At 59.8% G+C, this 17,895-nt stretch overlaps 1 protein-coding gene across 5 annotated transcripts in view; it reads right to left on the bottom strand.

The window, feature by feature from the left end:
* Positions 1–17,895, bottom strand: part of rims1a (regulating synaptic membrane exocytosis 1a) — a 1,446,068-nt gene that overhangs the window by 779,979 nt on the left and 648,194 nt on the right. The gene's annotated exons all lie outside the window — the stretch shown is intronic.

The raw sequence follows: 17,895 nt of genomic DNA, 5'->3' as shown, positions 1-17,895 counted from the left end.
ACCGTCCACACCCGCCGTCCACACTCACCGTCCACACTCACCGTCCACACTCTCACCGTCCACACTCTCACCGTCCACACTCTCACCGTCCACACTCTCACCGTCCACACACTCACCGTCCACACTCTCACCGTCCACACCCGCCGTCCACACTCACCGTCCACACTCACCGTCCACACTCACCGTCCACACTCACCGTCCACACTCACCGTCCACACACTCACCGTCCACACACTCACTGTCCACACACTCACCGTCCACACTCACCGTCCACACTCTCACCGTCCACACTGTCACCGTCCACACCCGCCGTCCACACTCACCGTCCACACTCACCATCCACACTCACAGTCCACACTCACCGTCCACACTCTCACCGTCCACACACTCACCGTCCACACTGTCACCGTCCACACTGTTACCGTCCACACTCTCACCGTCCACACCCGCCGTCCACACTCACCGTCCACACTCACAGTCCACACTCACCGTCCACACTCACCGTCCACACTCACCGTCCACACTCACAGTCCACACTCACCGTCCACACTCTCACCGTCCACACTCTCACCGTCCACACTCTCACCGTCCACGCTCTCACCGTCCACGCTCTCACCGTCCACGCTCTCACCGTCCACACTCTCACCGTCCACACTCTCACCGTCCACACTCTCACCGTCCACACTCTCACCGTCCACACTCTCACCGTCCACACTCTCACCGTCCACACTCTCACAGTCCACACTCACAGTGCACACTCACCGTCCACACTCACCGTCCACACTCTCACCGTCCACACTCTCACCGTCCACACTCACCGTCCACACTCACAGTCCACACTCACAGTCCACACTCACCGTCCACACACTCACCGTCCACACTCTCACTGTCCACATTCTCACCGTCCACACTCTCACCGTCCACACTCTCACCGTCCACACTCTCACCGTCCACACTCACCGTCCACGCTCACCGTCCACGCTCACCGTCCACACTCACCGTCCACACTCACCGTCCACTCACTCACCGTCCACACACTCACCGTCCACACACTCACTGTCCACACACTCACTGTCCACACACTCACTGTCCATACTCTCACCGTCCACACTCACCGTCCACACACTCACTGTCCACACTCACCGTCCACACACTCACTGTCCACACACTCACTGTCCACACACTCACTGTCCACACTCACCGTCCACACACTCACTGTCCACACACTCACCGTGCACACTCTCCCCGCCACACTGTCACCGTCCACACTGTCACCGTCCACACTCTCACCGTCCACACTCACAGTCCACACTCACCGTCCACACTCTCACCGTCCACACTCTCACCGTCCACACTCTCACCGTCCACACTCTCACCGTCCACACTCTCACCGTCCACACTCACCCCGTCCACACTCTCACCGTCCACACTCTCACCGTCCACACACTCTCCGCCCGCACATTCACCGTCCACACTCTCACCGTCCACACTCTCACTGTCCACACACTCACCGTCCACACTCTCCCCGCCACACTGTCACCGTCCACACTGTCACCGTCCGCACTCTCACCGTCCACACCCGCCGCCCACACTCACCGTCCACACTCACCGTCCACACTCACAGTCCACACTCACCGTCCACACTCTCACCGTCCACACTCACACCGTCCACACTCTCACCGTCCACACTCTCACCGTCCACACTCTCACCGTCCACACTCTCACCGTCCACACTCTCACCGTCCACACTCTCACCGTCCACACTTTCACCGTCCACACTCTCACCGTCCACACTCACCGTCCACACTCTCACCGTCCACACTCTCACCGTCCACACACTCACCGTCCACACTCTGCGTCTACACGCTCACCGTCCACACTCTCACCGTCCACACTCTCACTGTCCACACTCTCACTGTCCACACTCTCACCGTCCACACTCTCACCGTCCACACTCTCACCGTCCACACTCTCACCGTCCACACTCTCACCCTCCACACTCACCGTCCACACTCTCACCGTCCACACTCTCACCGTCCATACTCTCATCGTCCACACTCACCGTCCACGCTCACCGTCCACACTCACCGTCCACACTCACCGTCCACACTCACCGTCCACACACTCACCGTCCACACACTCAACGTCCACACACTCACCGTCCACACACTCACTGTCCACACACTCACTGTCCACACTCACCGTCCACACACTCACTGTCCACACTCACCGTCCACACACTCACTGTCCACACACTCACTGTCCACACTCACCGTCCACACACGCACTGTCCACACTCACCGTCCACACACTCACTGTCCACACTCACCGTCCAAACACTCACTGTCCACACTCACCGTCCACACACTCACTGTCCACACACTCACTGTCCACACACTCACTGTCCACACTCACTGTCCACACTCACCGTCCACACACTCACTGTCCACACACTCACTGTCTACACTCACCGTCCACACACTCACTGTCCACATTCACCGTCCACACTCTCACCGTCCACACTCTCACCGTCCACACTCTCACCGTCCACACTCTCACCGTCCACACTCACCGTCCACGCTCACCGTCCACGCTCACCGTCCACACTCACCGTCCACACTCACCGTCCACTCACTCACCGTCCACACACTCACCGTCCACACACTCACTGTCCACACACTCACTGTCCACACACTCACTGTCCATACTCTCACCGTCCACACTCACCGTCCACACACTCACTGTCCACACTCACCGTCCACACACTCACTGTCCACACACTCACTGTCCACACACTCACTGTCCACACTCACCGTCCACACACTCACTGTCCACACACTCACCGTGCACACTCTCCCCGCCATACTGTCACCGTCCACACTGTCACCGTCCACACTCTCACCGTCCACACTCACAGTCCACACTCACCGTCCACACTCTCACCGTCCACACTCTCACCGTCCACACTCTCACCGTCCACACTCTCACCGTCCACACTCTCACCGTCCACACTCTCACCGTCCACACTCACCCCGTCCACACTCTCACCGTCCACACTCTCACCGTCCACACACTCTCCGCCCGCACATTCACCGTCCACACTCTCACCGTCCACACTCTCACTGTCCACACACTCACCGTCCACACTCTCCCCGCCACACTGTCACCGTCCACACTGTCACCGTCCGCACTGTCACCGTCCGCACTCTCACCGTCCACACCCGCCGTCCACACTCACCGTCCACACTCACCGTCCACACTCACAGTCCACACTCACCGTCCACACTCTCACCGTCCACACTCACACCGTCCACACTCTCACCGTCCACACTCTCACCGTCCACACTCTCACCGTCCACACTCTCACCGTCCACACTCTCACCGTCCACACTCTCACCGTCCACACTTTCACCGTCCACACTCTCACCGTCCACACTCACCGTCCACACTCTCACCGTCCACACTCTCACCGTCCACACACTCACCGTCCACACTCTGCGTCTACACGCTCACCGTCCACACTCTCACCGTCCACACTCTCACTGTCCACACTCTCACTGTCCACACTCTCACCGTCCACACTCTCACCGTCCACACTCTCACCGTCCACACTCTCACCGTCCACACTCTCACCCTCCACACTCACCGTCCACACTCTCACCGTCCACACTCTCACCGTCCATACACTCATCGTCCACACTCACCGTCCACGCTCACCGTCCACACTCACCGTCCACACTCACCGTCCACACTCACCGTCCACACACTCACCGTCCACACACTCACCGTCCACACACTCACCGTCCACACACTCACTGTCCACACACTCACTGTCCACACTCACCGTCCACACACTCACTGTCCACACTCACCGTCCACACACTCACTGTCCACACACTCACTGTCCACACTCACCGTCCACACACTCACTGTCCACACTCACCGTCCACACACTCACTGTCCACACTCACCGTCCACACACTCACTGTCCACACTCACCGTCCACACACTCACTGTCCACACACTCACTGTCCACACACTCACTGTCCACACTCACCGTCCACACTCACTGTCCACACTCACCGTCCACACACTCACTGTCCACACACTCACTGTCTACACTCACCGTCCACACACTCACTGTCCACATTCACCGTCCACACACTCACTGCCCACACTCACCGTCCACACACTCACTGTCCACACACTCACTGTCCACATCACCGTCCACACACTCACCGTCCACACTCACCGTCCACACACTCACTGTCCACTCTCACCGTCCACACACTCACTGTCCACACTCACCGTCCACACACTCACTGTCCACACTGTCACCGTCCGCACTCTCACCGTCCACACTCTCACCTTCCACACTCACTGTCCACACTCTCCCCGTCCACATTCTACCGGCCACACTCGCTGTCCACACTCACCGTCCACACCCTCACCGTCCACACTCTCACCGTCCACACTCTCACCGTCCACACTCACACCGTCCACACTCACCGTCCACATTCTCCCCGGCCACACTCACCGTCAACACTCTCACCGTCCACACTCTCACCGTCCACACTCTCCCCGTCCACACTGTCACCGTCCGCACTCTCACCTTCCACACTCACCGTCCACACTCTCTCCGTCCACACTGTCACCGTCCGCACTCTCACCGTCCACACTCTCACCTTCCACACTCTCACTGGCCACACTCACCGTCCACATTCTCCCGGCCACACTCACCGTCCACACTCTCCCCGTCCACACTCGTCCACACTTTCCCCGTCCACACTCACCGTCCACACTCACCGTCCACACTCTCACCGTCCACACTCTCACCGTCCACACCCTCACCGTCCACACTCTCACCGTCCAACTCTCACCGTCCACACACTCACCGTCCACACTCTCACCGTCCACACACTCACCGTCCACACTCACACCGTCCACACTCACACCGTCCACACTCTCACCGTCCACACTCTCACCGTCCACACTCTCACCGTCCACACCCGCCGTCCACACTCACCGTCCACACTCAAAGTCCACACTCACCGTCCACACTCACAGTCCACACTCACCGTCCACACTCACCGTCCAGACACTCACCGTCCACACACTCACTGTCCACACACTCACCATCCACACTCTCCCCGCCACACTATCACCGTCCACACTGTCACCGTCCGCACTCTCACCGTCCACACCCGCCGTCCACACTCACCGTCCACACTCACCGTCCACACTCACCGTCCACACTCACCGTCCACACTCACCGTCCACACTCACCGTCCACACACTCACCGTCCACACTCACCGTCCACACTCACCGTCCACACTCTCACCGTCCACACTCTCACCGTCCACACTCTCACCGTCCACACTCTCACCGTCCACTCTCACCGTCCACACTCACCGTCCACACTCACAGTCCACACTCTCACCGTCCACACTCTGACCGTCCACACTCTGACCGTCCACACTCTCACCGTCCACACTCTCACCGTCCACACTCTCACCGTCCACACTCACCGTCCACACTCTCACCGTCCACACTCTCACCGTCCACACACTCACCGTCCACACTCTGCGTCTACACGCTCACCGTCCACACTCTCACCGTCCACACTCTCACTGTCCACACTCTCACTGTCCACACTCTCACCGTCCACACTCACCGTCCACACTCACCGTCCACACACTCACCGTCCACACACTCACCGTCCACACACTCACTGTCCACACACTCACTGTCCACACACTCACTGTCCACACACTCACTGTCCACACTCACCGTCCACACACTCACTGTCCACACTCACCGTCCACACACTCACTGTCCACACACTCACTGTCCACACTCACCGTCCACACACTCACTGTCCACACTCACCGTCCACACACTCACTGTCCACACTCACCGTCCACACACTCACTGTCCACACTCACCGTCCACACACTCACTGTCCACACACTCACTGTCCACACACTCACTGTCCACACTCACCGTCCACACTCACTGTCCACACTCACCGTCCACACACTCACTGTCCACACACTCACTGTCTACACTCACCGTCCACACACTCACTGTCCACACTCACCGTCCACACACTCACTGCCCACACTCACCGTCCACACACTCACTGTCCACACACTCACTGTCCAAACTCACCGTCCACACACTCACCGTCCACACTCACCGTCCACACACTCACTGTCCACTCTCACCGTCCACACACTCACTGTCCACACTCACCGTCCACACACTCACTGTCCACACTGTCACCGTCCGCACTCTCACCGTCCACACTCTCACCTTCCACACTCACTGTCCACACTCTCCCCGTCCACATTCTCCCGGCCACACTCGCTGTCCACACTCACCGTCCACACCCTCACCGTCCACACTCTCACCGTCCACACTCTCACCGTCCACACTCTCACCGTCCACACTCACCGTCCACATTCTCCCCGGCCACACTCACCGTCAACACTCTCACCGTCCACACTCTCACCGTCCACACTCTCCCCGTCCACACTGTCACCGTCCGCACTCTCACCTTCCACACTCACCGTCCACACTCTCTCCGTCCACACTGTCACCGTCCGCACTCTCACCGTCCACACTCTCACCTTCCACACTCTCACTGGCCACACTCACCGTCCACATTCTCCCGGCCACACTCACCGTCCACACTCTCCCCGTCCACACTCGTCCACACTTTCCCCGTCCACACTCACCGTCCACACTCACCGTCCACACTCTCACCGTCCACACTCTCACCGTCCACACCCTCACCGTCCACACTCTCACCGTCCAACTCTCACCGTCCACACACTCACCGTCCACACTCTCACCGTCCACACACTCACCGTCCACACTCACACCGTCCACACTCACACCGTCCACACTCTCACCGTCCACACTCTCACCGTCCACACTCTCACCGTCCACACCCGCCGTCCACACTCACCGTCCACACTCAAAGTCCACACTCACCGTCCACACTCACAGTCCACACTCACCGTCCACACTCACCGTCCAGACACTCACCGTCCACACACTCACTGTCCACACACTCACCATCCACACTCTCCCCGCCACACTATCACCGTCCACACTGTCACCGTCCGCACTCTCACCGTCCACACCCGCCGTCCACACTCACCGTCCACACTCACCGTCCACACTCACCGTCCACACTCACCGTCCACACCCTCACCGTCCACACTCTCACCGTCCACACTCTCACCGTCCACACTCTCACCGTCCACACTCACCGTCCACATTCTCCCCGGCCACACTCACCGTCAACACTCTCACCGTCCACACTCTCACCGTCCACACTCACCGTCCACACTCTCCCCGTCCACACTGTCACCGTCCGCACTCTCACCTTCCACACTCACCGTCCACACTCTCTCCGTCCACACTGTCACCGTCCGCACTCTCACCGTCCACACTCTCACCTTCCACACTCTCACTGGCCACACTCACCGTCCACATTCTCCCGGCCACACTCACCGTCCACACTCTCCCCGTCCACACTCGTCCACACTTTCCCCGTCCACACTCACCGTCCACACTCACCGTCCACACTCTCACCGTCCACACTCTCACCGTCCACACCCTCACCGTCCACACTCTCACCGTCCAACTCTCACCGTCCACACACTCACCGTCCACACTCTCACCGTCCACACACTCACCGTCCACACTCACACCGTCCACACTCACCCCGTCCACACTCTCACCGTCCACACTCTCACCGTCCACACTCTCACCGTCCACACCCGCCGTCCACACTCACCATCCACACTCAAAGTCCACACTCACCGTCCACACTCACAGTCCACACTCACAGTCCACACTCACCGTCCACACTCACCGTCCACACACTCACCGTCCACACACTCACCATCGACACTCTCCCCGCCACACTGTCACCGTCCACACTGTCACCGTCCGCACTCTCACCGTCCACACCCGCCGTCCACACTCACCGTCCACACTCACCGTCCACACTCACCGTCCACACTCACCGTCCACACTCACCGTCCACACTCACCGTCCACACACTCACCGTCCACACTCACCGTCCACACTCACCGTCCACACTCTCACCGTCCACACTCTCACCGTCCACACTCTCACCGTCCACACTCTCACCGTCCACACTCTCACCGTCCACACTCTCACCGTCCACACTCTGACCGTCCACACTCTCACCGTCCACACTCTCACCGTCCACACTCTCACCGTCCACACTCTCACCGTCCACACTCTCACCGTCCACACTCTCACCGTCCACACTCTCACCGTCCACACTGTCACCGTCCGCACTCTCACCGTCCACACTCTCACCTTCCACACTCTCACTGGCCACACTCACCGTCCACATTCTCCCGGCCACACTCACCGTCCACACTCTCCCCGTCCACACTCGTCCACACTTTCCCCGTCCACACTCACCGTCCACACTCACCGTCCACACTCTCACCGTCCACACTCTCACCGTCCACACCCTCACCGTCCACACTCTCACCGTCCAACTCTCACCGTCCACACACTCACCGTCCACACTCTCACCGTCCACACACTCACCGTCCACACTCACACCGTCCACACTCACACCGTCCACACTCTCACCGTCCACACTCTCACCGTCCACACCCGCCGTCCACACTCACCGTCCACACTCAAAGTCCACACTCACCGTCCACACTCACCGTCCACACTCACCGTCCACACTCTCACCGTCCACACTCTCACCGTCCACACTCTCACCGTCCACACTCTCACCGTCCACACTCACCGTCCACACTCTCACCGTCCACACTCTCACCGTCCACACTCTCACCGTCCACACTCTCACCGTCCACACTCTCACCGTCCACACTCTCACCGTCCACACTCTCACCGTCCACACTCACCGTCCACACTCTCACCGTCCACACTCTCACCGTCCACACTCTCACCGTCCACACACTCACAGTCCACACTCACAGTCCACACTCTCACCGTCCAACTCTCACCGTCCACACACTCACCGTCCACACTCTCACCGTCCACACACTCACCGTCCACACTCACACCGTCCACACTCACCCCGTCCACACTCTCACCGTCCACACTCTCACCGTCCACACTCTCACCGTCCACACCCGCCGTCCACACTCACCATCCACACTCAAAGTCCACACTCACCGTCCACACTCACAGTCCACACTCACAGTCCACACTCACCGTCCACACTCACCGTCCACACACTCACCGTCCACACACTCACCATCGACACTCTCCCCGCCACACTGTCACCGTCCACACTGTCACCGTCCGCACTCTCACCGTCCACACCCGCCGTCCACACTCACCGTCCACACTCACCGTCCACACTCACCGTCCACACTCACCGTCCACACTCACCGTCCACACTCACCGTCCACACACTCACCGTCCACACTCACCGTCCACACTCACCGTCCACACTCTCACCGTCCACACTCTCACCGTCCACACTCTCACCGTCCACACTCTCACCGTCCACACTCTCACCGTCCACACTCTCACCGTCCACACTCTGACCGTCCACACTCTGACCGTCCACACTCTCACCGTCCACACTCTCACCGTCCACACTCTCACCGTCCACACTCTCACCGTCCACACTCTCACCGTCCACACTCTCACCGTCCACACTGTCACCGTCCGCACTCTCACCGTCCACACTCTCACCTTCCACACTCTCACTGGCCACACTCACCGTCCACATTCTCCCAGCCACACTCACCGTCCACACTCTCCCCGTCCACACTCGTCCACACTTTCCCCGTCCACACTCACCGTCCACACTCACCGTCCACACTCTCACCGTCCACACTCTCACCGTCCACACCCTCACCGTCCACACTCTCACCGTCCAACTCTCACCGTCCACACACTCACCGTCCACACTCTCACCGTCCACACACTCACCGTCCACACTCACACCGTCCACACTCACACCGTCCACACTCTCACCGTCCACACTCTCACCGTCCACACCCGCCGTCCACACTCACCGTCCACACTCAAAGTCCACACTCACCGTCCACACTCACCGTCCACACTCACCGTCCACACTCTCACCGTCCACACTCTCACCGTCCACACTCTCACCGTCCACACTCTCACCGTCCACACTCACCGTCCACACTCTCACCGTCCACACTCTCACCGTCCACACTCTCACCGTCCACACTCTCACCGTCCACACTCTCACCGTCCACACTCTCACCGTCCACACTCTCACCGTCCACACTCACCGTCCACACTCTCACCGTCCACACTCTCACCGTCCACACTCTCACCGTCCACACACTCACAGTCCACACTCACAGTCCACACTCACCGTCCACACTCACCGTCCACACTCTCACCATCCACACTCACCGTCCACACTCTCATTGTCCACACTCTCACCGTCCACACTCTCACCGTCCACACTCTCACCGTCCACACTCACCGTCCACGCTCACCGTCCACACTCTCTCCGTCCACACTGTCACCGTCCGCACTCTCACCGTCCACACTCTCACCTTCCACACTCTCACTGGCCACACTCACCGTCCACATTCTCCCGGCCACACTCACCGTCCACACTTTCCCCGTCCACACTCGTCCACACTTTCCCCGTCCACACTCACCGTCCACACTCACCGTCCACACTCTCACCGTCCACACCCTCACCGTCCACACTCTCACCGTCCAACTCTCACCGTCCACACACTCACCGTCCACACTCTCACCGTCCACACTCTCACCGTCCACACTCTCACCGTCCACACTCTCACCGTCCACACTCTCACCGTCCACACTCACACCGTCCACACTCTCACCGTCCACACTCACACCGTCCACACTCTCACTGGCCACACTCACCGTCCACATTCTCCCGGCCACACTCACCGTCCACACTCTCCCCGTCCACACTCGTCCACACTTTCCCCGTCCACACTCACCGTCCACACTCACCATCCACACTCTCACCGTCCACACCCTCACCGTCCACACTCTCACCGTCCAACTCTCACCGTCCACACACTCACCGTCCACACTCTCACCGTCCACACTCTCACCGTCCACACTCTCACCGTCCAACTCTCACCGTCCACACACTCACCGTCCACACTCTCACCGTCCACACACTCACCGTCCACACTCTCACCGTCCACACTCACACCGTCCACACTCTCACCGTCCACACGCCCACCGTCCACACTCTCACCGTCCACACTCACCGTCCACACTCACCGTCCACACACTCACCGTCCACACACTCACTGTCCACACACTCACCATCCACACTCTCCCCGCCACACTGTCACCGTCCACACTGTCACCGTCCGCACTCTCACCGTCCACACCCGCCGTCCACACCCGCCGTCCACACTCACCGTCCACACTCACCGTCCACACTCACCGTCCACTCACCGTCCACACACTCACTGTCCACACTCACCGTCCACACACTCACTGTCCACACACTCACTGTCCACACTCACCGTCCACACACTCACCGTCCACACTCTCCCCGCCACACTGTCACCGTCCACACTCTCACCGTCCACACTCTCACCGTCCACACCCGCCGTCCACACTCACCGTCCACACTCACCGTCCACACTCACCGTCCACACTCACCGTCCACACTCTCACCGTCCACACTCTCACCGTCCACACTCTCACCGTCCACACTCTCACCGTCCACACTCTCACCGTCCACACTCTCACCGTCCACACTCTCACCGTCCACGCTCACCGTCCACGCTCACCGTCCACACTCACCGTCCACACTCACCGTCCACACACTCACCGTCCACACACTCACCGTCCACACACTCACTGTCCACACACTCACTGTCCACACACTCACTGTCCACACTCACCGTCCACACACTCACTGTCCACATTCACCGTCCACACACTCACTGTCCACACACTCACTGTCCACACACTCACTGTCCACACTCACCGTCCACACACTCACTGTCCACACACTCACTGTCTACACTCACCGTCCACACACTCACTGTCCACACTCACCGTCCACACACTCACTGGCCACACTCACCGTCCCCACACTCACCGTCCACACACTCACTGTCCACACTCACCGTCCACACACTCACCGTCCACACTCACCGTCCACACACTCACTGTCCACACTCACCGTCCACACACTCACTGTCCACACTCACCGTCCACACACTCACAGTCCACACTGTCACCGTCCGCACTCTCACCGTCCACACTCTCACCTTCCACACTCACTGTCCACACTCACCGTCCACACACTCACTGGCCACACTCACCGTCCACACACTCACTGTCCACACACTCACTGTCCACACACTCACCGTCCACACTCACCGTCCACACACTCACTGTCCACACTCACCGTCCACACACTCACTGTCCACACTCACCGTCCACACACTCACTGTCCACACTGTCACCGTCCGCACTCTCACCGTCCACACTCTCACCTTCCACACTCACTGTCCACACTCTCCCCATCCACATTCTCCCGGCCACACTCGCTGTCCACACTCACCATCCACACCCTCACCGTCCACACTCTCACCGTCCACACTCTCACCGTCCACACTCTCACCGTCCACATTCTCCCCGTCCACACTCTCACCGTCCACACTCTCACCGTCCACACTCTCCCCGTCCACACTGTCACCGTCCGCACTCTCACCGTCCACACCCTCACCGTCCACACTCTCACCGTCCACACTCTCACCGTCCACATTCTCCCCGTCCACACTCTCACCGTCCACACTCTCACCGTCCACACTCTCCCCGTCCACACTGTCACCGTCCGCACTCTCACCGTCCACACCCGCCGTCCACACTCACCGTCCACACTCACCGTCCACACTCACCGTCCACACTCACCGTCCACACTCACCGTCCACACTCACCGTCCACACACTCACCGTCCACACACTCACCGTCCACACTCACCGTCCACACTCACCGTCCACACTCTCACCGTCCACACTCTCACCGTCCACACTCTCACCGTCCACACTCTCACCGTCCACACTCTCACCGTCCACACTCACCGTCCACACTCACCGTCCACACTCTCACCGTCCACACTCTCACCGTCCACACTCTCACCGTCCACACTCTCACCGTCCACACTCTCACCGTCCACACTCTCACCGTCCACACTCTCACCGTCCACACTCTCACCGTCCACACTTTCACCGTCCACACTCACCGTCCACACTCTCACCGTCCACACTCTCACCGTCCACACTCTCACCGTCCACACTCTCACAGTCCACACTCACAGTCCACACTCACAGTCCACACTCACAGTCCACACTCACCGTCCACACTCACCGTCCACACTCTCACCATCCACACTCACCGTCCACACTCTCACTGTCCACACTCTCACCGTCCACACTCTCACCGTCCACACTCTCACCGTCCACACTCACCGTCCACGCTCACCGTCCACACTCTCTCCGTCCACACTGTCACCGTCCGCACTCTCACCGTCCACACTCTCACCTTCCACACTCTCACTGGCCACACTCACCGTCCACATTCTCCCGGCCACACTCACCGTCCACACTCTCCCCGTCCACACTCGTCCACACTTTCCCCGTCCACACTCACCGTCCACACTCACCGTCCACACTCTCACCGTCCACACCCTCACCGTCCACACTCTCACCGTCCAACTCTCACCATCCACACACTCACCGTCCACACTCTCACCGTCCACACACTCACCGTCCACACTCTCACCGTCCACACTCACACCGTCCATACTCTCACCGTCCACACTCACACCGTCCACACTCTCACTGGCCACACTCACCGTCCACATTCTCCCGGCCACACTCACCGTCCACACTCTCCCCGTCCACACTCGTCCACACTTTCCCCGTCCACACTCACCGTCCACACTCACCGTCCACACTCTCACCGTCCACACCCTCACCGTCCACACTCTCACCGTCCAACTCTCACCGTCCACACACTCACCGTCCACACTCTCACCGTCCACACACTCACCGTCCACACTCTCACCGTCCACACTCTCACCGTCCACACTCACACCGTCCACACTCTCACCGTCCACACTCACACCGTCCACACTCCCACCGTCCACACTCTCACCGTCCACACTCTCACCGTCCAACTCTCACCGTCCACACACTCACCGTCCACACTCTCACCGTCCACACACTCACCGTCCACACTCTCACCGTCCACACTCACACCGTCCACACTCTCACCGTCCACACTCACACCGTCCACACTCACACCGTCCACACTCTCACCGTCCACACTCTCACCGTCCACACTCTCACCGTCCACACTCTCACCGTCCACACTCTCACCGTCCACACCCGCCGTCCACACTCACCGTCCACACTCAAAGTCCACACTCACCGTCCACACTCACCGTCCACACTCACCGTCCACACACTCACCGTCCACACACTCACTGTCCACACACTCACTGTCCACACACTCACCGTCCACACACTCACCATCCACACTCTCCCCGCCACACTGTCACCGTCCACACTGTCACCGTCCGCACTCTCACCGTCCACACCCGCCGTCCACAGCCGCCGTCCACACTCACCGTCCACACTCACCGTCCACACTCACCGTCCACACTCACCGTCCACACTCCCGGCCACACACTCACTGTCCACACTCACCGTCCACACACTCACTGTCCACACACTCACTGTCCACACTCACCGTCCACACACTCACCGTCCACACTCTCCCCGCCACACTGTCACCGTCCACACTATCACCGTCCACACTCTCACCGTCCACACCCGCCGTCCACACTCACCGTCCACACTCACCGTCCACACTCACAGTCCACACTCACCGTCCACACTCTCACCGTCCACACTCTCACTGTCCACACACTCACCGTCCAAACTCTCCCCGCCACACTGTCACCGTCCACACTGTCACCGTCCGCACTCTCACCGTACACACCCGCCGTCCACACTCACCGTCCACACTCACCGTCCACACTCTCACCGTCCACACTCTCACCGTCCACACTCTCACCGTCCACACTCTCACCGTCCACACTCACCGTCCACGCTCACCGTCCACACTCACCGTCCACACTCACCGTCCACACACTCACCGTCCACACACTCACCGTCCACACACTCACTGTCCACACACTCACTGTCCACACACTCACTGTCCACACTCACCGTCCACACACTCACTGTCCACATTCACCGTCCACACACTCACTGTCCACACACTCACTGTCCACACACTCACTGTCCACACTCACCGTCCACACACTCACTGTCCACACACTCACTGTCTACACTCACCATCCACACACTCACTGTCCACACTCACCGTCCACACACTCACTGGCCACACTCACCGTCCCCACACTCACCGTCCACACACTCACTGTCCACACTCACCGTCCACACACTCACCGTCCACACTCACCGTCCACACACTCACTGTCCACACTCACCGTCCACACACTCACTGTCCACACTCACCGTCCACACACTCACTGTCCACACTGTCACCGTCCGCACTCTCACCGTCCACACTCTCACCTTCCACACTCACTGTCCACACTCACCGTCCACACACTCACTGGCCACACTCACCGTCCACACACTCACTGTCCACACACTCACTGTCCACACTCACCGTCCACACTCACCGTCCACACACTCACTGTCCACACTCACCGTCCACACACTCACTGTCCACACTCACCGTCCACACACTCACTGTCCACACTGTCACCGTCCGCACTCTCACCGTCCACACTCTCACCTTCCACACTCACTGTCCACACTCTCCCCGTCCACATTCTCCCGGCCACACTCGCTGTCCACACTCACCATCCACACCCTCACCGTCCACACTCTCACCGTCCACACTCTCACCGTCCACACTCACCGTCCACATTCTCCCCGTCCACACTCTCACCGTCCACACTCTCACCGTCCACACTCACCGTCCACACTCTCCCCGTCCACACTGTCACCGTCCGCACTCTCACCTTCCACACTCACCGTCCACACTCTCTCCGTCCACACTCTCACCGTCCACACTCTCACCTTCCACACTCTCACTGGCCACACTCACCGTCCACATTCTCCCGGCCACACTCACCGTCCACACTCTCCCCGTCCACACTCGTCCACACTCGTCCACACTTTCCCCGTCCACACTCACCGTCCACACTCTCACCGTCCACACCCTCACCGTCCACACTCTCACCGTCCACACTCTCACCGTCCACACTCACCGTCCACACTCTCACCGTCCATACTCTCACAGACGTCACTGTCACCGTGCACACTCACCGTCCACACTCACACCGTCCACACTCTCACCGTCCACACTCTCACCGTCCACACTCACTGTCCACACTCACTGTCCACACTCACTGTCCACACTCACCGTCCACACTCACCGTCCACACTCTGACCGTCCACACTCTCACCGTCCACACTCTCACCGTCCACACTCTCACCGTCCACACTCTCACCGTCCACACTCTCACCGTCCACACTCTCACCGTCCACACTCTCACCGTCCACACTCTCACAGTCCACACTCACAGTCCACACTCACCGTCCACACTCACCGTCCACACTCTCACCATCCACACTCACCGTCCACACTCTCACTGTCCACACTCTCACCGTCCACACTCTCACCGTCCACACTCTCACCGTCCACACTCACCGTCCACGCTCACCGTCCACACTCACCGTCCACACTCACCGTCCACACACTCACCGTCCACACACTCACCGTCCACACACTCACTGTCCACACACTCACTGTCCACACACTCACTGTCCACACACTCACTGTCCACACACTCACTGTCCACACTCTCACCGTCCACACTCACCATCCACACACTCACTGTCCACACTCACCGTCCACACACTCACTGTCCACACACTCACTGTCCACACTCACCATCCACACACTCACTGTCCACACTCACCGTCCACACACTCACCGTCCACACTCTCACCGTCCACACTCTCACCGTCCACACCCGCCGTCCACACTGTCACCGTCCACACTCTCACTGTCCACACACTCACCGTCCACACTCACAGTCCACACTCACCGTCCACACTCACCGTCCACACTCTCACCGTCCACACTCTCACCGTCCACACTCTCACTGTCCACACACTCACCGTCCAAACTCTCCCCGCCACACTGTCACCGTCCACACTGTCACCGTCCGCACTCTCACCGTCCACACCCGCCGTCCACACTCACCGTCCACACTCACCGTCCACACTCACCGTCCACACTCACAGTCCACACTCACCGTCCACACTCACCGTCCACACTCTCACCGTCCACACTCTCACCGTCCACACTCTCACCGTCCACACTCTCACCGTCCACACTCTCACCGTCCACACTCACCGTCCACGCTCACCATCCACACTCACCGTCCACACTCACCGTCCACACACTCACCGTCCACACACTCACCGTCCACACACTCACTGTCCACACACTCACTGTCCACACACTCACTGTCCACACTCACCGTCCACACACTCACTGTCCACATTCACCGTCCACACACTCACTGTCCACACTCACCGTCCACACTCACCGTCCACACACTCACTGTCCACACTCACCGTCCACACACTCACCGTCCACACTCTCACCGTCCACACCCTCACCGTACACACTCTCACCGTCCACACTCACCGTCCACACTCTCACCGTCCATACTCTCACAGACGTCACTGTCACCGTCCACACTCACCGTCCACACTCTCACCGTCCACACTCACTGTCCACACTCA

The sequence above is a fragment of the Scyliorhinus torazame genome, chromosome 4 (assembly GCF_047496885.1).
Source record: "Scyliorhinus torazame isolate Kashiwa2021f chromosome 4, sScyTor2.1, whole genome shotgun sequence".
In the NCBI taxonomy this organism is placed as follows: domain Eukaryota; kingdom Metazoa; phylum Chordata; class Chondrichthyes; order Carcharhiniformes; family Scyliorhinidae; genus Scyliorhinus; species Scyliorhinus torazame.
Note: the sequence above shows the minus strand (reverse complement) of the source record. Positions and strands in the feature narration are given on the sequence as shown.